Genomic DNA, 18,334 nt, shown 5'->3' on the forward strand with positions numbered 1-18,334 from the left:
AAAAATGTGCGTTTTTCAAAATTGAATTTAGGGCCCAAATAAATGTTCACTTTGTCGGGCTTGATTTTATAAGCCCGGGAAAATTTATTTCGGGATTTTTGGAGTCCGTTTAGTATTTCTTTTTATTTTTCTTCCGAGCGTAACTATTAAAAAAAAGGGGAACCAACCTACGGGCCGTGTCCGACTAGGACTCCTGGCCCGTAGGGGCTTTATAAGCCGGCCCACCCCGGCGAGGGGGAACCCTAGCCCAGCGCCCCGCCCTAGCGCCCCGCCCCAGCCCCGCCGCCGCCCCGCGCCCCGCCGCCGCTGCCGCCAGCCGCCGCCCCAGCCCCGCCGCCGCCGCGGCCGCCCCGCCGCGCCGCCTGCCAGAGCCGCCGCCCCGCCGCATGCCCACGAAGGTTCACCGCCGCCTCGTAGCCCGCCCTGCCGGTTTTTTTTTGAAAACCGAACGGTTTTCCGTCGGTTTTTTTCGGTTTTTTTCGGTTTAGGTTAAATAGCTAGCGTTCGCTCGTTTGTTCGTTTAAACGAACACGTTCATCATTTAGATCTGGATAACGAACGTTTTTTCGTTAATCCGTTCGTCGTTTTCTTTTCTTGGATTAAATTCGTGATTTTTCTGATCGTGATTCCTGATCCGATTTTTGTTTTAGTATAACTTTTCGCTCGTTTATCGGAATCAGGCGATTCAAGCGCCTAGAGTTTCGTCTCGAAACCCTCTATCCATATAACCAACTTAAACAATATTTTTCTACTGTAAAATTTGCCCTAGATCCAGATTACTAGAACGAAGTTGTTTTCTTTTGCCGTTTGACATTCGTTGCTTCGTTTGATTTGATTCTTTTTGCCAACGGAGTTCTTAAGTTGAACCTTCTGGTTAGATCTCTCATTTGAGTTTTACCTGTGCATTAGATGAGTACTTATTATATGCTTGTTTGTTTGTTTGCGATAGAGTACCCGGAGTGCGCCGCCTGTTACTTCGAATCGTTAGGTTTCCCGGATCATCAGCAAGGCAAGTAACACTTTGATCATACCTTTTCTACTACCCAGTTTTATTGCATTAGATCAATCCTCACACATTGCATGATTAGGATCTAATTAAATTGTGGGATGGGAGGTAGCTGAGGTAGTACCTATTACCTGTTTAATTATCAAACCTTTGGGAGTTACTTCTACGTTTGCTTATTATGCCATGCTATGCTAGTAGACGTGGATTGGGTGAGTGATATCCATGACAGATGTGAGATTGTTAATTAATGGTTTACCTAAGGTGGCAACTTAAACACAGATCTGGGTGGATTGAGGCACCTGGGTATTCTAGGACTTGCCTGTTTTCTTTTGGACCGTCACCCAGGCTCAAAGGGATCATAAGACTATTCATACTAGAAACTTCCGTGTGCAGCCAAAAGCTATTATGGGCTCTAGCATAGTTGACTAAGTCGTGCGAACTCTTAAAGTGGTAGACTAGCAGATGTAGGGGATGTAGGTGGTACGGTCTACCCGATCGTAAGGTGCTAGCGCTTCTGAAAGGCTATGTCTCGGTCATCCGTCTTCTCAAACACGAGGTAGTGCGAGAAAACAAACGGAGGCGATCGAGTCTTGTGGGGAAAAGTGCGCAAACCTCTGCAGAGTGTAACAAACTAATCATGGTTAGCCGTGTCCCCGGTTATGGACATCTTGAGTATCTAGTACCTGGATTTTCATGTGAATCTCAACATGTTACTCTAAATTAATTTTGTTGGGTTATGTTTAATGATGATGCTTAATTGGGATTGAGAATGCTGTCAACCATTCTCAATGTTTAACAACCACCAGGATAGTAATTAAAATTTATTCCTTTGAAGTAGGGAAAAATTGGCTTTACGCAAAACTGTAACAATAGAGCTTTCCACCAGCCAAATATGCATATAGTATAGCTGTTCATTCCATTACTCTCTATGTGTTACCTTGCCAGCATATTCCATGTGCTGACCCGTTTCGGGCTGCAACATTAATGTTGCAGACTTTTCAGACGATGATTAAGGAGTTTTAGGTCGTGCTTCTATACTCAGTGATGCCGTTGGAGTTGATGGACTCACTTATATTCCAAGCCTTCCGCTGTTATCGTTATTAGATGGCCTTAAGCCATATTTATTGTAATAAGTTCTCTTTTGAGACACTCGATGTAATAAGTGTGTGATTGCTACTCTGCTATAAATCCACCGAGTACTGTGTGGTGTCAGCATTACTGATCCAGGGTTGACACCGGAGCACAGAGATCAGACTGTTTGAGGTCTGGTCGCTACAGAGATGGTATCAGAGCACACGCTGACTATAGGACACGACCACTAAGCTACAGACCTAGATCACTCTCTTCTCTTCTGACTTCTCAACTTTTCTACTCTTTAGGATGGCGGATGCAAGGAACAAGTTCACACAACCGGATGAAGATACACCCTTTGGACGTCACTTGAAGGAAGTCACTAGATACCTGAACATAGGAGTACCAAGCTTCACGGGAACCTACAATGCCACTTTACCTGAAGAAGAGCGCTGGATGATTCAAGTTCAAGTTCCAGGAAGAACTTTCATGCCAGTCACAGAGCCCATATGGTTTTCTTTTGATGCACCAACTTGGAGTCTAGGAAAGAGCATGGCAGCTCACATCGCCATGGGACGCATTGGAGAAGTCTACCGCAAGGATCTCAAGGATACTATCTACCAGATTTGTGGGCGCCGAGACGAATACTAGGAGATGATCAGCACCAGGAAGGATAGATCAATTGCAGCTTTTATCCAGGAGTAAACCTGCACATTCGACGACAGGAGAACCAGATGTGCGCCGACATGATAGATCTGAAGAAGGCTAGGACTAGAATCAAGGAACCGGAGGAAGAACTCAAGGCTACACGTGAAGATTATGAAGAGGAAATTGAAGTATTGGTGGAGAAGAATGACGACCTGATGAAGAAGATTGGAATATTTATGGGAGGCCCGACACCCGTAGATGAAGACGAAGAACCCAATGAGATCAGCCCGGAAGACTACATCATCATCGACGGCACCGACTCGGAAGCAGATAGTAGCGATGATGACTATGTTGATGAAGCAGGAGCAGATATTATGGAGTCAACGACCGTAGAATATTTCTAATAGACCACTCATCAGTAGTAGTAGTCCACCATGTAAATATAGTAGCCCGAGCACTTTTGCGATAGTTAGATCGATTGTATGCCTTTGTTTGATTGATTGAAGTGAATTGTTTGCTTTTGCCTCATGTGCATATGGGTAGTGTTTTCTCTTTAGACCCTCTCTATTCTTATATCTCATCTTTTCTAAACCCTCAGATGCCTCCGAGACGTGACCCCGGTTTTGCTTTCCCACCGGAGCTCACCCAGTTGATCCAGCAGCAGAACACATTGATGCAGTTGCTAGTCCAGAATCAGAATCAGGGGAACAACAACAACAACCCACCACCACCACCACCTGTTGACCACTTAGTCCGTTTTCTTAGGCTAAATCTGCTGGTGTTTTCCAGTAGCACCGAGCCGATAGTAGTAGATGATTGGCTCCGCAAGACAGCTAGGGAGTTGACCACAGCAGGATGCACAGATGCGGAGAAGGTGAAGTTTGCCGCACATCAGTTAGAAGGACCCGCAACATCATGGTGGGAGAATTTCACAGCCACTTTCCTAGTAGACAATGTCACATGGGACCAGTTTCAGCAGGCTTTCCGTACTGCCCATGTTTCAGTAGGAGCTATGGCCATGAAGAAGCGTGAGTTTCGCAACTTGCGCCAAGGAGGAAGGACAGTTGGCCAGTATGTGGAGGAATTTAGTAAGTTAGCACGTTATGCCCCAGATGACGTCGCTACGGACGCAGCTAAGCAAGAGAAGTTTCTGGAAGGACTGAATGATGAGTTGAGCATGCAATTGATGGTAGCCACCTTCAATAACTACCAGGAGTTGGTAGATCATGCTCTTATGATTGAAGGGAAGCAGCATCAAATTGAGAATCGCAAGAGGAAGTATGGACAAGGAAAGTACAATTCAGGAGCTCAGTAGAAGCCACGTTTTACCCCTAGACCGGGAGGACATTTTCAGCCTACCCATGGAGGAGGTAGCTCGCACAATCACAATGGAACCAAGAATGGTAATGGCAATGGAGGAAGCAACGGCCAGAACCGCACCAACCCCTCAACCCCAGCCAAGAAGGACTTGAGCCAAGTCACTTGCTATAAGTGTTCGAAGACTGGACATTATGCCAATGAATGTCCTGAAGGCCAAAATGGCAATGGAAGTTCTGGGAAGAAGCCGAACCCTTTCAACAGGGGACAGGTGAACCACGTTAGCGTGGAGGAGGTTGAAGCTCAGCCCGATGCAGTAATAGGTAAGTTTTTGGTTAAGTCATTTACTGCACTCGTTCTTTTTGATACTGGTGCATCGCATTCATACATCTCAAGGGGATTTGTGGATAAGTATAACCTACCAACCCAAGCCCTTAGGTCACCCATGTTAGTAACCTCGCCCGGAGCAGAGTATGTGGCTAGTCTATGGTGTGATCGGTTACCATTAAGGATTGGTAACTATGTTTTTCCCTCAGACCTAATAGTATTGGAATCTCAAGGATTGGATGTGATATTAGGCATGGATTGGTTATCAAAGTATGAAGGGAATATTTAATGTGCTAGTAAGTCAATTTTGCTTATCACACCAGAAGGGAGAAGGATCAAGTATGTATCCCGGCATGTGCCAAAGAGGACCCAAGTAAATTTCCTAACAGGAGTTGTGCAGGAGGAAGTACCAGTGGTAAGGGATTTCCCTGATGTATTTCCAGAAGAGTTGCCAGGCATGCCACCGGATAGAGATATTGAGTTCTTGATTGAGCTATTGCCCGGCACTGGGCCAATATCAAAGAGACCTTATAGGATGCCAGCAAAGGATTTGGTGGAAATTAAGAAGCAGATTAAGGAGTTACTGGATAAGGGACACATTCGCCCAAGTTCTTCACCTTGGGGATCGCCAGTACTTCTAGTGGAGAAAAAGGATGGATCGTTAAGGATGGTTGTTGATTATCGAGGATTGAACGAAGTAACGATCAAGAACAAGTACCCACTACCAATGATCAACGATCTGTTTGATCGATTGCAAGGAGCTAAGGTATTTTCCAAGATCAATCTGCGATCAGGATACCACCAGTTGAAGATTCGAGAACAGGATATTCTGAAGACGGCTTTTACCACGAGGTATGGGCTGTATGAGTATACCGTTATGTCATTTGGTTTGACTAACGCGCCTGCCTACTTTATGAACATGATGAACAAAGTGTTTATGGAGTCTTTGGATAAGTTCGTCGTAGTGTTCATTGATGATATCCTGGTTTATTCGAAGAATGAAGAGGAGCATAAGGAGCATTTGCGTTTGGTACTTGGAAAGCTCAGAGAACACCAATTATATGCCAAGTTCAGCAAATGTGAGTTTTGGTTGAAAGAAGTAGGATTCCTCGGACACGTTATGTCCAGAGAAGGTATTGCAGTAGATCCCGCTAAAGTTGAAACCGTGACCAAGTGGGAAGCCCCAACAACAGTTGGAGAGATCCGGAGTTTTCTTGGACTCGCAGGATACTACCAGAGATTTATTGAGAATTTCTCAAAGATTGCGAAGCCTATGACTGAGTTGTTAAAGAAAGATACCAAGTTCATATGGACAGAGGAGTGTGAGGCTAGTTTTCAGAAGTTGAAGAAACGCTTGGTTACCTCACCAGTGTTGATTTTTCCAGACCAGACCAAAGATTATGAGGTGTACTGCGATCCTTCATGTCGAGGACTTGGAGCAGTGCTTATGCAGGAAGGGAGAGTTGTTTCATATGCCTCAAGATAACTGAAGCCCCATGAGTTGAATTATGCTACGCATGATTTGCAGTTAGCAGCCGTAGTGCATGCTTTGAAAACATGGAGACATTTCCTCATTGGAAACCATTGTGAGGTGTACACGGATCATAAGAGTTTGAAGTACATTTTCACACAGAAGGAGTTGAATCTCAGACACAGGAGATGGTTGGAGCTTATCAAAGATTATGATATGAAATTACATTATCATCCTAGAAAGGCTAATGTAGTAGCTGACGCATTAAGCCGTAAGAGCCATGTCAATACGTTAATGACGGGAGAAATACCCAAGGAGTTAGTAGAAAATCTTCGTGAACTATGTTTGGAAATAGTTCCGAGAGGCTATGTAGCAGCATTGGAGATTCAGTCAACTTTGATGGATAAAATCAGGGGAGCCCAGAAGACTGACAAAGAGATTGCCGCTATAAAGGAGAAACTGAGCAAAGGAAAAGCTAAAGGATTTCGTGAGGATGAGCACTATACCCTATGGTTTGAAGACTGTGTTTATGTGCCCAATAACCCGGAGATCAAGAAGTTCATTTTGCAAGAGGCACACGATTCACCGTATTCGATTCACCCAGGAAATACCAAGATGTATTTGGATTTGAAGGATATTTTCTGGTGGAACGGAATGAAGAAGGATATAGCGGAGTATGTAGCAGTTTGTGATGTATGCTAGAGAGTAAAGGCAGAGCATCAGAAGCCAGCAGGATTGTTACAACCATTGCCGATACCCGAATGGAAGTGGGATAAGCTAGGCATGGATTTTATCATGGGTTTGCCCAGGACTCATTCAGGCTATGACTCAATTTGGGTTGTAGTTGATCGATTGACGAAAGTAGCTCATTTCATCCCAGTAAAGACCACTTACACCAGTGCTAAGTTGGCAAAGATATACATGACCAGAATAGTATGTCTGCATGGAGTTCCGAGGAGTATCGTATCTGATAGAGGAACCCAGTTTACCTCAAAGTTCTGGAAGCAGTTGCACGAAACTTTGGGAACCAGGCTAGAATTCAGTACAGCTTTTCATCCACAGACAGATGGACAGACAGAGAGAGTCAATCAGATTTTGGAGGATATTCTGAGAGCTTGTGCACTAGATTACGGATCTAGTTGGGACGATAATTTTCCATATGCAGAGTTCTCTTATAACAACAGTTACCAAACCAGTTTAAAGATGGCCCCTTTCGAAGCCTTGTACGGAAGGAGGTGCAGGACACCGTTGTCATGGGACGAAGTTGGAGACCGCCAGTTGTTTGGTCCTGACTTGATTAAAGAGTCTGAACAGAAGGTGAAGCTGATTCGCGATAGGCTCAAGGTAGCCCAGTCCAGACAGAAAAGTTATGCAGATTCTAAACGCAAGGAGACAGTTTACGAAGTTGGAGATAGAGCTTATCTTCGAGTATCTCCACTCTGAGGAACAAAGCGTTTTGGAGTAAAAGGGAAGTTAGCGCCACGATTTGTAGGACCATATCGAGTTTTGGAGCGTATGGGAGAAGTGGCCTACAAGTTGGAATTGCCCGAAGGATTGTCAGGAGTACATGATGTGTTCCACGTTTCTCAGTTAAAGAAATGTCACGCAGAGATGGCTCACATACCGTTGAGAGACACAGTGCCATTGGAAACTATTCAGTTGGATAACGATTTGACCTACGAGGAGAAACCAGTTAAGATTCTCGAGTTTGCCAGCCAAGTTACTCGCAGCAAGGTTATCAAGTTTTGCAAAGTTCAGTGGAGCCACCACACGGAGGATGAAGCCACCTGGGAGCGAGAGGAAGATTTGCTCAAAGACCACCCTCACCTATTTTCTAGCCAACTCGAATCTCGAGGGCAAGATTCATCTTAAGGGGGGTAGGTTTGTAACATCCCAAATTTCTAATTTGGAATGTTATACATTAGATCATCATTGCATATCATATTTCTTTGCATTTTGGTTGATCCTAGAAATTCTACGCAACTCAATGACCCACGGAGAGAGTTGGGGAATTCGTTATTTTCATATTGGAGTTTTCTCAAATTTTGAGAATAGGATCATTTGATTTTATTTATTTTATCATCAATTATTTCTATTACAAAAATATGAGAGAGGGAATAAAATGACTTCCCAAAATAGAGAAATATTGAGGATTTAATAATAAAATCAAATAAGATTTTATTTCGGAGTTTTTTTGGTGTTTTATTTGAATTTAGGAAAAATGTGCGTTTTTCAAAATTGCATTTAGGGCCCAAATAAAGGTCCACTTTGTCGGGCTTGATTTTAGAAGCCCGGGACAATTTATTTCGGGATTTTTGGAGTCCGTTTAGTATTTCTTTTTATTTTTCTTCCGAGCATAACTATTTAAAAAAAGGGAACCGACCTACGGGCCGTGTCCGACTAGGACTCCCGGCCCGTAGGGGCTTTACAAGCCGGCCCACCCTGGGGGGGGGAACCCTAGGCCAGCGCCCCGCCCTAGCGCCCCGCCCCAACCCCCACGCCGCCGCCCCGCCGCTGCCGCTCGCCGCCCCGCCGCGTCGCCCGCCGGAGCCGCCGCCCCGCCGCACGCCCGCCGAGGTTCTCCGCCGCCTCGTAGTCCGCGCCGCCGGTTTTTTTTGAAAACTGAACGGTTTTCCGTAGGTTATTTTTTCGGTTTTTTTCGGTTTAGGTTAAATAGCGAGCGTTCGCTCGTTTGTTCGTTTAAACGAAAACGTTCATCATTTAGATCTGGATAACGAACGTTTGTTCGTTAATCCGTTCGTCGTTTTCTTTTCTTGGATTAAATTCGCGATTTTTCTGATCGTGATTCCTGATCCGATTTTTGTTTTAGTATAACTTTTCGCTCGTTTATCGGAATCAGGCGATTCAAGCGCCTAGAGTTTCGTCTCGAAACCCTCTATCCATTTAACCAACTTAAACAAGATTTTGCTACTGTAAAATTTGCCCTAGATCTAGATTACTAGAACGAAGTTGTTTTCTTTCGCCGTTTGACATTCGTTGCTTCGTTTGATTTGATTCTTTTTGCCAACTGGAGTTCTTAAGTTGAACCTTCTGGTTAGATCTCTCATTTGAGTTTTACCTGTGCATTAGATGAGTACTTATTGTATGCTTGTTTGTTTGTTTGCGATAGAGTACCCGGAGTGCGCCGCCTGTTACTTCGAATCGTTAGGTTTCCCGGATCATCAGCAAGGCAAGTAACACTTTGATCATACCTTTTCTACTACCCAGTTTTATTGCATTAGATCAATCCTCACACATTGCATGATTAGGATCTAATTAAATTGTGGGATGGGAAGTAGCTGAGTAGTACCTATTACCTATTTAATTATCAAACCTTTGGGAGTTACTTCTACGTTTGCTTATTATGCCATGCTATATTAGTAGACGTGGATTGGGTGAGTGATATCCATGACAGATGTGAGATTGTTAATTAATGGTTTACCTAAGGTGGCAACTTAAACACACATCTGGGTGGATTGAGGCACCTGGGTATTCCAGGACTTGCCTGTTTTCTTTTGGACCGCCACCCAGGCTCAAAGGGATCATAAGACTATTCATACTAGAAACTTCCGTGTGCATCCACAAGCTATTATGGGCTCTAGCATAGTTGACTAAGTCGTGCGAACTCTTACAGTGGTAGATTAGCAGATGTAGGGGATGTAGGTGGTACGGTCTACCCGATCGTAAGGTGCTAGCGCTTCTGAAAGGCTATGTCTCGGTCATCCATCTTCTCAAACACTAGGTAGTGCGAGAAAACAAACAGAGGCGATCGAGTCTTGTGGGGAAAAGTGCGCAAACCTCTGCAGAGTGTAACAAACTAATCATGGTTAGCCGTGTCCCCGGTTATGGACATCTTGAGTATCTAGTACCTGGATTTTCATGTGAATCTCAACATGTTACTCTAAATTAATTTTGTTGGGTTATGTTTAATGATGATGCTTAATTGGGATTGAGAATGCTGTCAACCATTCTCAATGTTTAGCAACCACCAGGATAGTAATTAAATTTTATTCCTTTGAAGTAGGGAAAAATTGGCTTTACGCAAAACTGTAACCATAGAGCTTTCCACCAGCCAAATATGCATATAGTATAGCTGTTCATTCCATTGCTCTCTATGTGTTACCTTGCCAGCATATTCCATGTGCTGACCCGTTTCAGGCTGCAACGTTAATGTTGCAGACTTTTCAGACGATGATTAAGGAGTTTTAGGTCATGGTTCTATACTTAGTGATGCCGTTGGAGTTGATGGACTAACTTATATTCCAAGCCTTCCGCTGTTATCGTTATTAGATGGCCTTAAGCCATATTTATTGTAATAAGTTCTCTTTTGAGACACTCGATGTAATAAGTGTGTGATTGCCACTCTGCTATAAATCCTCTGAGTACTGTGTGGTGTCAACATTACTGATCCAGGGATGACACTGGAGCACAGAGATCAGACTGTTTGAGGTCTGGTCGCTACAGATTAGGCTTCTTATTTTCGGAGGACTTTGTCCTCGCGGTTTGCTAACATGCGGTCCCACGTGTTAGTGCTTTACCAAGCCGATCCGCGTCCCACATGAGGCAGAACAACGGCAGAAGCAACATGTGGTTAAGTTGAAGAAGATGAGGGAGAAGCGGATTCAGCAACGAGTGAAATGATGGTTGCTTCATCCCTCCAACTTAACTTCGGGAAAGGTGCAGCTTTGTGATTTGACGCCTCATTGCTCATTACTACGCCGGTGCCATGACTGGGGTGCTTCACCCCGGCTGCTCTGCACTGTATTCTGGTATGGCACGTGGAGTCGGTAGCTTGATGTCCCACATGTCGGCGAAAGGGACTAGAAGATTTATGAAAGCGAGCGCTCCACTCTTACGACGGAGGAGTAGACGACACGACGGCCTAGTGAACTGTCACTTGTACTGTATAGTACTATAGTTTTGTTGTTTCCCACGATCCATCGATACAAACCCGATTAAATAGGAAAGGGCGGGATTTTCCCCGCGCGGTAGATGATACTAGCCATACATTTCAAAGTCAATTTTAATGTATGCAAACTGAATAATTATAAGTAACAATATGATATCTAGTAAAACTAAAAACACATATGATTTATTGTGTTAGAGTGTAGTAGTAGTGCTGTATTGCATAGTTGTTAGATGTAGCATGCGAGAACATGTAGAGATGTAGTTTTTGAGGGCCTATAGAGAGAAAAGCGTAATACGGTCACCGAACTTCAGAATAAGCTGATTACGGTCACTATATACGTTTTGCCGTGATTATACGGTCACTTGATCATAGTTTAGGATCGGATTGCACTCTATTGACCGGAGAAATAGTCTGCGTGGCGCCATGTTGACTAGTTAAATTGACCACGTTCCTTGTGGGTCCCACCTGTCAGTTCGCATAGGCAAAAGGTCAGATAAACACAAATTTACGCAGGCGCAACAAGGCTCCAACCTGTGCCCGGGAATCACCCGGTTGTGTATGTGTCTGTTAGGGCCTGATGTGTGCGCATGCACGTGTAGGTTGAGCACTTGAGCGTGAGAGCGTGTGATGGTCGTGTGATGTACTGGCGTGTGCATGCATGTGTGCGTGCGTGCGTGTGAGTGTTGTGTGCGTGCGTGGCTGCGTGTGTACGTGTGAGTGTTGCGTGGGTGCATGGGTGCATGTGTTGCGTGGATGTAGTTCGTGTGCATGTGTGCGTGTGTGTATAATCACCACACCAGGTCCTGTGTGTTAAAACAGACGGCTCAACATACCAATACAAGGCCACCTTGTCCGATGTGCCTGCGGTCATGACTTCAAACCACCGTCCAAATATTTTTTTTGTCGTTTGTTTTCATTCTTACTAGAAAGATGCCCGTGCGTTGCACGTAACATCAAGATGCATTTGTATAACTTGTTTATCTTGTGAGGGAAAAGGATGAACGAGGGAAGGCCTTATTTGCAAATGTGGAGAGGTGTGTGGGTACCTTTTTGCAAAATTGCCATAGTTTCTTTCCTATCCGTCAGATATAAATCAGATGACCTACATTGCAGGATGGCAGGCACACCATCATCACCAACTCTATTTTTTATAGGAGTGTATTTTATGTAGTTTATAAGAGTGTAGATGTAGAGTAGATACAAGTCGACAGGTGGGCACGATGGTAGTGAGATAATGTGATGCAACACTAGAGGTGCCACGTGGAGAGTTTAACTGGTCAACTAGTCATGTCATGAGCAAATACAGAGTTGTACGGTGAGCCCGTGACTGTATAATAACCACTAAACATAAATGGTGACCGTAATGAGTGGATTCTGAAGTCCAATGTACGTATCGTGCTTTCGCTTCAAATACAATGATCGTCATTGCATATATCGCGAGAGAAAGATGAAACATGCGTGAATTTTCTGGGGGGCTTACTTTTAGAGGACCTGGAGATAGTTTTGTGTGCATACGTGAAAGGGGTGTACATGGGGGGTATGCGATGGAGAGAGAGATGCTCTTCATTTCTCTTTATTATGACTAACTTTGTATATAGTATAAAAATATGCAAATTCACAGTGCGGAATAAATATCATCGTGGGCACCATGCAATGCAAATTAGCGTTCGTACTCCTCCATATAACTTTGTAATGTTGTATATATGTAGAAACTCTTTAAAAAAATTGGCCACACTTTATTCAAAAGGAATGTTGTATGTGAAATAAACGTGAAGATAGGGCTTTTTAGATCAATGGGGTACGTGATGTAACATGTGTGAATGTGTAGTTGATGCATTTGGCGGGGCCTAGAGAGGTATGTGTGTGTATTACGTATTCGAGAGAGGCATGGATAGAGGGGCCGACGGGGGGGGGGGCGTGGGAGAGATAGCACGAGAAATGAGAGTGGTCTAGAGAGAGAGAGACGAATATGATGTCACGACAAGAGATTCCATTCCCTTGAGTGTGTATATGCAAGGGGGGAGGGAACAGATGCACCAGTAGAAATTTTCTGTGTGTGTGGTGTTTGTGTTGGTATGTGTGGGTGTGAGAAGATAATGAGACGTGGGGGCAGAGGGTGTGTCACCGCGTGAGGTCCGGTTGGTCAAGGTGAGGCCCTTCGTTCGGTTCCGTCCTGCGCCACATTGGTCGGCCTGTGACGCATTTAGGAAGACCCATGGATGACTAGTCGTACAAGACAAAGCCGGCTAGGATTTGTAACCCTAGATTCTCGGACTAAGGTAACCCCTTTATCTCTGATATTACTATTCATCCAACCTAACTTTAAGGGGTAACCTATAGAATGCTCTGCTAGAATCATACTCATCGATTAGGAAGAGAAGTGTGAGACAATGCATGAGAGACAGGCGTAAAGATAATGTGCATACATGAGACACATAGGAAGGTCCATGTATATAGAAAGGGTCGATGAGGATTGTGCGTGTGTATGTTTGCGAGAGGAACAGTGCTTGTGATAAAGGTTAGTGGAAATAGTTGTAAATGGTTACGAGAGGGAGGGAGGGTTATATCTAGAGCATGTATGCGAGAAAAACACCTCGGGAGAGTGTGTGTGAGCATGTGTGAGAGACCACCGATGGAGAGTGAAACTACACATAAAATACTGCTCTACACATTGACTAAAGATATAAATTGTATCCAAATATTAGGATGGGATCATGATATTTGCAATTCGCGTAAGGAGCGGTCATTGATCCATCAGACATCTAGATTCTATCGAATTTGAGCATGTCTATGTTATTATTCGACACAATTGATCCACATAGTTAGTATTTTGAACTCCAGACAATGCATCGCTTTAGCAATCGAATATAAACGTGAGTATAGTTCATGTTGTGTGTGTAAAGCACATTATACATACGAAAGTTACACAATGGACATTATAAATAGCTACCTATGAACTAGCATACATTTGAATTCAGCTTAAGGTGGTTTAAAAAAAATCAAATTCAACATGAAGTCCATTCAATTATTTGAATTTGATATCATGGCATTTGTAAACCATACCTAAATTATGGGGGCACTGAAGAAGACATGTACCTAGGGTAGGGACACGGACCTGACCAAAGAGTCCTACCCTAGGACATCCCTAGGAGAAGTCACCTTTCAATCGACTTAAAGGTATCCCACTCGACGGGCTCAAGACACTCGACCAGAAAGCTATCACTCGACCATGAAGCCAACCACTCGACCGCCAGGAGACCCACAGTCACTCCGCAGGCAAACGGTCAACTGTTAAGTAGTCTTTATGGTCATCATAGCACTTTATTAGGGGCGTTACCAGTAACGCCCAACCTTAAATGTACCTTAAACCCTGCATTACTGATGGCAGGAGGGGGCCGGCGAACTCTATATAAGCCACCCCCCTCCTCAGTATGAAGGGTTCGCACCCCAGTTATTCACACGCCAGTAATCCAATCGACCGCCTCCGGGCACCGAGACGTAGGGCTGTTACTTCCTCCGCGAAGGGCCCGAACTCGTACATCTTGGTGTGTTTACAACTTCCCAATAGCTGAGATCTAGCCTCTCCATACTTACCCCCCTACATCACTGTCAGAGTTAGAACCACGACAGTTGGCGCCCACCGTGGGGCAGGAATCTTAGCGCCTGGTTGGGGAAGTTGCGGTTTCTCCGATCCCTCTGATCATGGTTTCGTGCGGAGTTTTGGTGGAGGGCGCGAGATCCGTCTCGGCGCGCTCACGTTCATCGCCGACGACTCCGCCTGGCTTCAAGAGGCGCCACTCAACGTCGACGCGCTCCCCGTCCGCGGTGCGACGCATTTCCGCGCATTCGTTCGTGGCGTCCTCCTGCGGCAGCCGTCGACCCAGTATCGGTCGGCCCCCGTATCGTCTCCCCGCTCTGTCTCCCACCGGCGCAAGCGCTCCGTTCGGTCGAGACTTCAGAGGTGGGTGAGGCATGCCGTGGCTCGCCAGTCGGCCACCCCGCAAGTCGCGGCAATCGAGCCCGACGAATCCCTCTGCGGCCTGTTCGACTTGTCGACTGGCTCTACGGAGACCGCATCCGAGTGCGACAGCAGCGACCCAGCGGCTGAGATCCTGGCGGTCGATGGAACGCACAGTCCTCCCGGTTTCCCTCGCGCCGACGGAGGCGCGGGCGGGGGCGGCCCGTCGCATCCCCACGATGAGTATCTCCCCGAACCCCTCACGTCATCACAGCGAGAGGAGCTTCGCCGCCGGAACACGGATGCCCTCCACACCCCTATCGTCAGAGAGTCCCCCGAGGCCTGGGCCTTGGAGGACGCGCGTTTGGCTAATTTGGCTGAGCGCACTCGACTGGAGAATCTCCAGCGAGCACTCGACGAGCGAGCGTGTCAGCGGGCTCCCGAGTCTAGTCGACGCCAGCTCTTCCCGCCGACGCAGGTATATCGAACCCCAGTTCAGAATTTGGCCGCTGCGGCCCGTATAGCAGAATCAATTCAGCCCTCCCAGTCGGAGGCTGGCAGGGGCTTGCTACAGATCAGAGCGTTGCTCCGGGCAGCGGGAAACCAGAATTCCGCTGTTTCTCAGTCGCGGAACAGGATCCACAGTCGATACGTTGCAACCGATACAGTCCAGTCGGCTCACAGCCCGCGGTCGCCCCCGAGGCGTGAGGGACGTGGCGACCGACATGATCAGTACAGAAGGAACGAGCAGTATGATCACCGATCCGATCGTGATGATCGACGTCGAGTGCCAACCCCTCCCCCGAGGAGTGGGTCATATGTGCCTCGACACCGAGATGACAGGCGCCCTCATAGCGTTGGGCAGAGGGTTCCCATCGACCCCAGGGACCCAGGCTTTGACGCGAGATCTGTCCTCGTTCAAGGCTTGGTTGACAGGAACAGGGCTCATCGGGAAGGCCAGAACAGAGATGCGCCCGCCAGCAGCAGAGTACATGCTTCAGGGCCAGAGTGTTTCAGTCGAGCCATCAGAGCCGCGGTGATTCCTCCCAATTTCAGGCTGGCGACTGGAATCAGCAAGTTCACCGGTGAATCTAAGCCTGACACTTGGCTCGAAGATTACCGAGTGGCTGTACAGATTGGCGGTGGCAATGATGAGGTGGCCATGAAGCATTTACCTCTCATGTTAGAGGGTTCAGCCAGAGCGTGGCTAAATCAGTTGGCACCCAACAGCATTTACACTTGGGAGGATCTCTCACGAGTGTTTATGACAACCTTTGAAGGAACATGCAAGCGACCTGCAGGCCTTACAGAGTTGCGGTCTTGCGTGCAGAAGCCGAATGAAACCCTGAGGGAATACATCCAGAGGTGGATCACACTGCATCACTCGGTTGAGAATGTGCTAGACCATCAAGCAGTTTGTGCCTTCAAGGAAGGCGTTAAATACAGAGAGTTGAATCTGAAGTTCGGTCGAACTGGAGAGATGTCTCTGAATCGGATGATGGAGATTGCCACCAAGTACGCTAATGGTGAAGACGAGGACCGACTCCGGAGTGGCAAGCACAAGGCAGTCGCCCAAGAAACCGGAGGAAATTCCAGTCGGAAACTGAAGCGGGAGGCCGAGCCAGCCGCTCCTGGGGAGGCCCTGGCCGTAGCCTAGGGAAACTTCAAGGGAAAACCCAAGGGCACCTAGAAGCCCAAGAAAGTCAAGGATCAGGATGGAAACGATGTTTTGGACCTGCCGTGTCACATCCACACCAAGAAAGATGAAGAGGGTAATTTTATTTACCCAAAGCATACCACTCGACAGTGCCGGCTCCTAATCTAGCAGTTTCAAGGCAAACAGTCCAAGGATAAGGAAAAAGAGTCAGACAGAGTTGAGGACAAGGAAGATAGCGACGATGGATACCCCCAAATCAATTCCACCCTGATGATTTTTGCTGATGTCGAAAGCAAAAGTCGATTGAAAGTCATCAACCGTGAGGTGAATATGGTTGCTCCGGCAACACCCAGTTATCTGAAGTGGTCTCAGACTGCCATCACCTTCGACCAGTCTGATCACCCTACGCACATTGCCACCCTTGGGAGGCAAGCGTTCGTGGTCGATCCAATTGTCGAAGGCACTCGACTGACCAAAGTCTTGATGGATGGTGGCAGTGGCCTGAACATACTGTACGCCAAAACTTTGAAAGGAATGGGCATTCCGATGTCCAGACTGAGTACCAGTAACATGAGCTTCCACGGAGTCATTCCTGGCAAGAAAGCTGAATCACTCGGCCAGATTGCTCTTGATGTGGTTTTCGGTGATTCAAAGAATTACCGCAAGGAAAAGTTGACATTCGAGGTTGTGGACTTCCAAAGTGCTTATCATGCCATTTTGGGCAGGCCAGCTTACGCACGCTTCATGGCTCGACCATGTTACGTGTACCTCAAACTGAAGATGCCTGGCCCTAAAGGGGTAATCACTGTTACAGGCAATCGGAAGAAGGCAGAAGAGTGCTTTCAGAAAGGCTCAAAGATTGCAGATGCTCAGATGGCAGTGGTCGAGCTGCAAGAGTACCAAAAGACTGCCGATCCGAGTGAATTACTACGGGCCAAGAAGCTCACTTCAGAGTCAGCTTTTCAGTCGTTCGGTGAAACAAAGACAGCTCACATTCACCCGACCGACCCCGATGCTGCTCCGACTCACATCTCGACGACGCGCGACTCCAAATAGGAAGAAGCGCTCATCCAGTTCCTCCGTGACAACTGGGACGTCTTCGCATGGAAGCCTTCTGACATGCCTGGAGTTCCCAGGGGGCTGGCTGAGCACCGTCTACGAGTCGACCCGAAGTTCAAGCCTGTGAAAGAACATCTTCGACGGTCCGCCGTCCAGAAGAGGAAAGCCATTGGCGAGGAGGTGGCTCGGCTCTTAGCAGCGGAGTTCATCCGAGAGATTTACCACTCCGAGTGGCTCGCCAATGTCATCATGGTCCCCAAGAAGGACAAGTCACTTCGCATGTGCATTGATTTCAAACATATCAATCGGGCCAGCCCGAAAGATCATTTCCCTCTCCCCCGCATCGACCAGATAGTGGACTCGACCGCGGGATGTGAGCGTTTGTCTTTTCTAGATGCCTATTCCGGGTACCATCAGATCCGTCTGTATGGGCCCAACGAGATCAAAACAGCTTTCATCACTCCATTCGGATGCTTCTGTTACGTCACCATGTCGTTCGGCCTCAAGAACGCCGGAGCCATGTTCATGAGAATGATTCAGAAGTGTCTACTCACTCAAATCAGTCGGAATGTGGAGGCATATATGGATGATATTGTGGTCAAGTCACGGAAAGGTTCCGACCTGCGGGCTGACCTTGCTGAAACCTTTGCCAACCTCAGGAGGTATGATATTAAGCTCAATCCGTCAAAGTGCACGTTCGGAGTTCCAGGTGGAAAGTTACTCGGTTTTCTAGTTTCCGAATGGGGGATCGATGCCAATCCTGAAAAAGTTGGCACCATACTCCGGATGAAGCGTCCTGTACGCGTGCACGATGTCCAAAAGCTTACAGGCTGCTTGGCCGCTCTAAGTCGATTCATTTCTCGCCTCGGTGAAAAGGCATTGCCCCTTTACCGGCTTATGAAGAAGTCTGA

Source organism: Triticum urartu, chromosome 3, assembly GCF_003073215.2.
Source record: "Triticum urartu cultivar G1812 chromosome 3, Tu2.1, whole genome shotgun sequence".
NCBI classification, from domain to species: domain Eukaryota; kingdom Viridiplantae; phylum Streptophyta; class Magnoliopsida; order Poales; family Poaceae; genus Triticum; species Triticum urartu.